The following is an 8,414-nucleotide window of genomic DNA, read 5'->3' on the forward strand; positions in this document are numbered from 1 at the left end:
AAAGTTACATCCAGGGGTTCGGTCTTCTCACCGTCTTTTCCTAAGCTTTTCCCTAGCGGGAAGTAACAGTCCGGGCTTGTCAGCCCTCAGGTAGGTTTCTAGTTTGTTTCCTTTTTTATGGCCGACTTTGTGACCTGGAGCAGGTTAAGGGCAGGTTTGCTTGACCTCTAGGTTTCTCTAGATAGGATGCACTGACTGTGTTAAGTGAAAAATATAAATGCATAAATATGTGTAGTATGCTACCCTTTGTCTGGGAAAAATATGAAAATAGGAAATAAACACAGATGATTTTTGAACGCAGTACTTTGACTATAAGCATCTTCGAGTATGAGGACAAGAACTGCAAACAACTACTGAAGAGGCCCGTAATAAGTTTATTTTTGATAGCTATGTGGTTGTAACAGTTCTGTAATAATGCTGTATTGTAGGAATGACCTAATGAGTAAATGGTTATTAGGAGTCAAGGTTCTTTCTCACTGTTGGAGGAGGTAGAAATATGGAATTGGGGAGGGGAAGAAAGAACCATGTGGTGGTCAGCTGGAAATTGGAATTGAAGATGTCAGTACCGGCTCCTTATTTTTAATAGATATAGATATGTGTAGGGAATATCCGTATGTCCCAGCGCCATCCACTGAAGAGGCCTAGGAGCAAAGACACCCAATAGCAATGAGCATACCTAGTGTCCTGCTCTTGCTTGCTGAATGCCGTTCCCCACTAAAATGCCATTCCACTGCTCTTTGGAGACAGAGATGATTTTTCAAGAGTCAGAGAAGGTGACTCCTTCCCTGGATGAGCCTGGAACATTCTTGTCCCAGAAAATAAGGAAATGCTTCAAAAATTAGATGAATATCTCAAAAGGTAGCTAACTTGAAGGGGCTTTCATAAGTCCAATCTGAGAACATGAACATCAAAGTAAATAAGTCACGGATTAGAAACAACTGAATAACAACCCTATCAATTGTACATAAGGGAAGGGTTGTCACGCAGCAGCCTATCGGTCTGTCCCCTCGTACCTACCCCTAAAGAAAAGACTAATCCTTTCAGGGACTTGGCTTCACCTTTGTGCTTATACCTTATATCTACGTTGGGCTCCAGAGGATGGCTGGATGACGAGGAAGATCCCCCACAGTGGGGGGTGGGTGGGGAACAACTCAAGCCAAGCACAGTGGAGTGGGGACCAGCAGGAGAACCCACGCAGGTGAACCCACGGAGTTGATAGAGGTGGGCATAGACCTCCACCTTCCCCCTTTTAAGGAGAGCTTCTGCCTTTGTGGCTGCATTCTTTCCCACAATCTGCTTGGGAAGAGATTCAATGGTGCAATAACATCAGTTCTCCATCTATCCATTTCAGTAAGTTTCAGCATAAAGGTTTTGTCTCTTGGGGAGGTACATCCTGAAATTGACGATCCAGCAGTTTGCAGGCAAGGGTATTTGTTTAAGTCAGTTTCTTAGTATAATGTGTGAAATTCACAGACCTTGGAGAAAACAATGTTGCTTTCTTGTGTGTGCATCCATAAAAGTCAGAAGGCCGCCCAGGATTGGATTTGGATTCGGGGCTCTCAGTCCTTTGAGGCTGTGAGACCCTTGGCCCCTGTTTCATAACTTTGTTGGTTTCTGTTTCTTACCTTTTTAACCCTTCGCCGCCCCTTCTCGTTCGCTCACTACCTGTGTTGCGCTGGACGCCACAGGGAAGGAAGGAAAGTTCTTCCTTACAATTGAACACCAACTAACAAATGTGGAATGAATGATAGAATTAGAAAAATCAACGTTTGGCAATCGTAATGCAAGAGTCATCAACGGATACTAGAAACGGTTGTGTTAAAGTTTGACAAGGAACAGGATATTTACATATCTTCAAATCACTGCCACACAAATTACGTAATAATCACAAAGGGCAAGCCTGGCGAACACCTCCAGGGGCAGATGGTTGCAGTACCGGTCCCACGTGCACCCGTGTGCTTCCGTAGTACCCTCTCATATTGACTCTGGACTTGGCTATGTGACTTGCTTTGGCTAGTGGAACATTAGCAAATGTGATACAAGCAGGAGATTTTTTGAAAAGCATTTTCTCATTGGGACTTGCTCTCACTTGCTGTCCTGAGACCACCATGAGATGAAGCCTGGGTTAGCCTGGTGGAGGCTAACCTGCAGGAGGTTAGCCTGTTGGAGGAAGCCTGGGTTGGTGAAGATGAACCGTGTCGGCGGAGGTCCCTTAGACGGACCAGGCCCCAACTGACTGTAGCCATACGGGTGAACCCACTTGAGACCTGAAGAATTGCCGAACTGAACCCAGAATTGCTGATCCAAAGAGTTGCGAGCAAATAAAATGGTCATTAATTTAAATCAATGTTTTAGGGTGATGTGTTACCCAGCAATGGATAACTGATACACCACCTTAACCGAGTAATCGATGTTAACACCACCAATAATGGAACAAACTGACTTCACGTGCCTCCAAATGTGATGCCCAGAGGAGGACAATATATTAATTTGCTAGGGCAGCCATGATAAAGTACCTGCAAGCTTCATTGTATTGTGCCTCAGTTTCGTGTACCTCACAGATGTTGCAAGGGGGTGGATAGACAAGTCTATCCACCCGCAAAAAGATTACAACTCGCTTTTTGTGATACTCACTTTATTATCGTGGTCTGACACCGTAACTGTAGTATTATCTCCGAGGTATGGCTGTGCCACCGACTGGGTGGCTGAAAACAACCGATACCTATTCTCTCATTGTTCTGGAAGCTAGAAGTCTAAAACCAGGTGTCGGCAGGGCCACACTCGCTCTAAGACTCTTAAGTGGAGTCTTCTCTTGCCTCTTCCCAGCTTCCGGTGGTGACAGTCAATCCCTGGCTTGGCGGTTACATCACCCCAATCTCTGCTTCTGTCATCACATGGCGTTCTCCACATCTGTCTTTACATGGCGTTTCCTCTTAGAAGGAGATCAGTCATATCGGATTAGGGCCCGCTCTAGCAACCTCTCCTTAACTTGATTGTACCTGCAAAGATCCTATTTCCAAAGAAGGTACCAGGGGTTAGGACCTCAACATATTTTTTGGAGGGAACAGTCACAAAATCGTTTACGTAGTCTTTGTTTCAGAAATGCATACCTGAACGTGATTATTGGGCAACCCCCAAGTTGAAATATATTCTACAAAATAACTGGCCTGTCGTCTTCAAAATTGCCTATGTAATGAAATACAAAGAACAACTTGGAACTACTTCAGATTAAAGTAGGTTAAGAGACATGACAGCCGACTGCAACACCTGGTTTTGTGGGTGTTTTGTTTGTTTTTTGACATTTTAGCTATAAGCTCTATTTTAAATTTAAAGAAAAACTGAAAATAAATATTTTTTACAAATTATATCAACACTTAAAACATAATTTGGGAATGTTCAACATTAATTCTTAATCCAAAACAATGACACTCATGGAATACATCCTGGTGTTGGCCGATATGAAGTTTGTTTAAATCTGGTATTTTATATAAGCTGAACTATTAATCCTTCCTAACATTCAATGATTATGATTCAACTTCATAAAGTTAAACAAGTCTTCTTCTATCGGCCAAGTTGGCCGATATGAAGTTTGTTTAAATCTGGTATTTTATATAAGCTGAACTATTAATCCTTCCTAACATTCAATGATTATGATTCAACTTCATAAAGTTAAACAAGTCTTCTATGTAAACCCCATATGACTTTTTCACATATGAAACATTTACACAAGCCAGGAAATTATAAAACATATAAGTTATACGGGGCTTGATCCAAAGGCTGATGATAGATGCACTTCCCCTTAGAAGGCGCACACACACACACACACACAAAACACTTAATCGCATATAGATGCCGTTATATTCTTACAGTTATGTTACATAGTAAACTGCATGCACGATTATAAATGTCATTCTATTATGTATGAACTGAAAAATACATATATTAAAAAAAAAAGTCCTTGAAGACACAGGGGGACGGAATGTGCCTGCGTTAAGTGCAGAAACGCAGAGGCTTTTTTACAGGACATCAAGGAACTGCCTGTCTCCAGCTGGCTCCCAGGCACCGCTGCAAACAGTCACCACTCTCAGAAAGACAAGATGGTCTTGTTAATGATTTCCACGGCCTCGCGAACCTCGTCCTCCTTGGTCACAAGTGGAGGTGCAAATCGGATGATGTCGCCGTGGGTTGGCTTGGCCAGAAGTCCATTATCTCGAAGTCGCAGACACACCTTCCAAGCATCATAATCTTTGGTTTCTCTGATAACAAAACAGCATTTAATAATCCTTTTCCTCTTACAGCGGTTACGATATCAGAAGGTAGCTTCATGAGTTCATTTCTCAAGATGGTACCCATTTTATCCGCATTTTCAACAAGGTTTTCTTCTTCTAAAACCTCAAGGGCTGCAATGGCCACTCGGCAGCCCAGCGGATTGCCACCGTAGGTTGACCCGTGCTCCCCCGGTTTAATGGTCAGCATTATGTCATCAGCACACAATACCGCACACACAGGGTATAAGCCACCGGAAAGTGCCCTTCCAAGAAGGACGAAGTCGGGTCTGATATTTTCCTGGTCAATAGCCAGCCATCTACCAGTTCTCGCCAATCCTGTCTGTATTTCATCAGCTATCAACAGAACCCGGTGCTGGGTGCACAGTTCTCGCACGCCCCTCATGTAGCCTGGATCCGGAACGATAACGCCCGCTTCGCCCTGAATCGGTTCTACCATGAACGCGGCAACGTTTGGATCCTGTAGAGCACGCTCCAGAGCAGGCAGATCATTATATGGAATGATTTCGAAAGCGGGCATAAATGGTCCAAAACCATCATAACGGCTTGGGTCTGTAGAACTGGAGATAGCAGACACAGTTCTACCCCAAAAGTTTCCAGCTGCAAAAACAATCTTTGCTTTGTACTTCGGAATACCCTTAACAGTACATCCCCATTTACGAGCGAGTTTGCAAGCTGTCTCTCCAGCCTCCACTGCTGTATTCATAGGAAGAACTTTGTGGTAGTTGAAAAGTTTAGTAATATACTCTTTGTATTCACCAAGGACGTTATCACAGAAAGCCCTAGATGTTAAGGTCAGTCTGTCTGCTTGACTTTTCAGAGCATTCACAATCTTTGGATGACAATGCCCCTGTTTGACAGCAGTGTAAGGCACTCAGGAAGTCAAAATATTTCCTGCCTTCTACATCCCATACGTAAATACCTTTTCCTCTCTCCAGGGCTACAGGTAAAGGATGGTAGTTGTGTGCCCCATACTTAGATTCCCGTTCAAAAATGTAATCAGAGGATGGAGGGCCTTGGACTGTCCTTTTAGTCGCAACAGAGGTAGCAGAGCCACCGAAGAGGGAACTCCTGGACGAAGCACAACGACAGTCTGGCAACGCGCTAGTTTGGAAAACATCGTGTCTTTCGAGTAGGAACACCACCGACGGTTCTATCAGTCGTTCACTTCACTAGGTTTAATGGCCTTCGAAAGTCAAACTCTCTTGTACCAGTGTAACCATTCCAGGCTGGCGTCATGCATTTTAACCAAGGCCCACACTCAGGTCCCGTCTGCGCGTCAGAGGTTGGCCTGGGACACGCGGCGTCGGCTGAGCTGGAACCCGCCAACACCTCGTTGTAAATTTTCCTTTGGTAGAAAGGAGATTATTGGGACCATTGATGTGATTTGAATAACATCTGCAGAGTAAATCATATCGTGTCTATGTCAATTTCTTGACTTTGACCATTGTCATGGGGTTAGGTAAAAGGATCGTTTGTTTTTAGGAAATACACACTAAGAAAGGAAACTTCCCGAAACAACCACCAATCAAAAAGGATGCTGCAATACGTCTCCTCGGGTCTTTCCGCAGCGAGAACCTCAGGTAAGCCTTCCCTGACCCTTAGAGGCCGAGTCCCGTCTCTTGCCTTGCTTGGCGCCGCAGCACTGACCGCTCACGAGAACACCACAGCTGAATCATTTTGCTCCCACGTGGGGGAGCTGCACCTTTCGCCTCCGCACTTGATCTCAGGACTTTTCCTGGATGGAAGTGAAAAAGACCAACGGGACAACCTGAAAGAGGCCACCGAACGTCCCAGGACGGAAATGTGACGTTTCTGGTTCGTTTGATTTTCAGAGGCGACGTGTCACCCCCCGCGGCCCACGCGTCTACCTCGTGAACCGACGCCTCGCCCACATTCTCAGCTCAAGTTTTCCTTTCACTGTTGCAAGGTTAGGTCACTGCATAATCTGGAAGAAAGCTCATGAATGAGAATGAAAACAGTTTCACATCAACTTGGTGTGGAAACTCTGATCTTAGTATTTAACGTTTAATTGACACTGTGTCATTTTCGCTGAAACGGTGGTGAGACCAACCCCGAGCCCTGACCCCCCCCCCCCCCGTGGGGCCTAACCGCTGGGCGCCCGCGCGGGGAGATCCGCTCCTCTCCGGGGACCCCACCCCCGCCCGAGGTCATCCCCGCGCGCCCGCCTGCGCCCGCCCCGGGGCGCCCGCGAGACACCGGCGGATCCGAGCCGGCGACAGGACCCGGGACGTCACGACAAGGGCGTGGCGTATGTGGATGAGCAGGCGCGCAGAGGCTGCCGGTCGTGCTCAGCCCGCGCCCCCACGTCCCGCGCGTCCGAGATCCACATGCTCCCGAGGTTGCTTTCCCGATGGGCGAGGTTGGGGCGAGGGGCCCCGAGGCCGCGAGGGCGCGGAGGCCGCGCGAGGGCAGTGACCGTGCGTGAAGGGCGAGGCGAGCGCGAGGGTCGGGGCCGCTGCGGGCGCAGCAACTCATACTTACCTGGCAGGGGAGATACCATGATCACGAAGGTGGTTTTCCCAGGGCGAGGCTTATCCATTGCACTCCGGATGTGCTGACCCCTGCGATTTCCCCAAATGTGGGAAACTCGACTGCATAATTTGTGGTAGTGGGGGACTGCGTTCGCGCTCTCCCCTGAGTCTTTTCGGGTCTCAAAAATTAGATTCCGACTGTCGGCTAGAGTTAGGGCTTCAGCGACCCCTGGCCATGAACCAAAGCTGTCCGGAGCAGCGAACGACCTGATGTTCTAACTTCTGACGTTCGCTACTACGATGTTTATGTCTGTGTGTGTGCTTTTATTTTCTCCGAGCTGGTTTTTGTTTCCATACGGTTGGAAACCAAGCGGTGAGAATCTTGCCAAAGGTTTCTGCTCCGGCTGGCAGGCCCAAAAATCTTCTCCGAGAGCTACAGAATCGGAATTAACATTTCAACAAGATTCCCAGTTGATTTCATGCACATGAAAGTTTGAGACACACTGATCTAACACACTACACGTATTAGTTTTATAAGTCTGACTTTACCCGTCGGAATGTAAATTCCAGGTCAGGGGTCCTTGACTCTTGTTGACTGCTTCCTCCGTGGTTGGCTAGAATAGTACATGGCTGGCTGTATGTAGGCTTTTAATATACTTACTGGATTAATTCCTGGATCTCAGGCTTCAGAGAGAGACAGAGACAGAGAGAAGTTTCCCAGCAGGTTCCCAGGTTCTACCTCTGAGTCCCCGTTTAATAATAGTGACCTTCCTACAGATTAAATAGTAGTGACCTTCCTACAGAGAAATCACAGAATTGGAAACTGTTCAGCTTCATCAGTAACGTCTCTGAACACCACCTGCTTGAAGCAGCCCCTAGGTGAGAGCTATTGAAAAAAACAAAAAAATCGGTCCCTGATCCCAGGGAGAGGATCCTCCAGTCCACACCGTCAGCCTCCAGCCTAACCTCCTTCAGCCCCCTCTCACTTTAGGACAACGTGATCATTGTAGAGACATCAGGAAAAAGCAGGTCAAGGGTAAGCACCTTATTTTTCTCACACACCTGCCCCTTCTGGTCATCCACTGCGCCACCCTGGTTCAAGCTGCAGGGGAGTCAAAATTTTACTTTTACCCTTTTAGGGTATCTGACAGGGCCCGAGAATCAAAAGGACGTGAAACAGATTAACCGGAAGAAAGCATACAGATTTTTTACACGTACACGGCAGCCCCCACAGGAAAATGACAACGCAGAGAAGTGAGGCTAGTCAGGTCTCCAAGCAGCCCTGGTTCCTTCCATTGGAGAACAGTATCTGGAGTACAAGATCTAGTGCTTAGTGCTTACCGATACTGGTGTGTCATTGTTGTTAGGCCCTGTACCTATTTTATTCAATGGGTTATGATCGTTTACTAATATTATTATTATTATTATTATTATTATTATTATTATCTTGATTTGGCCAGTGGGAACTCTTTCAAACCGGCTCCTGTGTGCTTGACATGTCCCACCCCGACCCCCATCAGTCCCTGTACGTTTCTTTACTTTTTATCAGAGCTACATGTTCCAGGCTCAGCTCCGATATTCCCGGCCTAAGAGCCTGGCCTATCCCGGGTGCTGATGTGCCCCTCCACCCTCC

At 46.6% G+C, this 8,414-nt stretch overlaps 1 pseudogene across 1 annotated transcript; it reads right to left on the bottom strand.

The window, feature by feature from the left end:
• Positions 1-254: 254 nt before the first annotated feature.
• On the bottom strand, positions 255-8,116 carry LOC308497088 (ornithine aminotransferase, mitochondrial-like; annotated as a pseudogene). Its single transcript has 2 exons — positions 6,792-8,116; positions 255-6,234 (listed from the first exon to the last, which is right to left on the bottom strand). The product of its transcript is annotated as an ornithine aminotransferase, mitochondrial-like (transcript).
• Between the last annotated feature and the right edge of the window lie 298 nt (positions 8,117-8,414).

The sequence above is a fragment of the Rhinolophus hipposideros genome (genome assembly GCF_964194185.1).
Source record: "Rhinolophus hipposideros genome assembly, chromosome: 5".
NCBI classification, from domain to species: Eukaryota; Metazoa; Chordata; class Mammalia; order Chiroptera; family Rhinolophidae; genus Rhinolophus; species Rhinolophus hipposideros.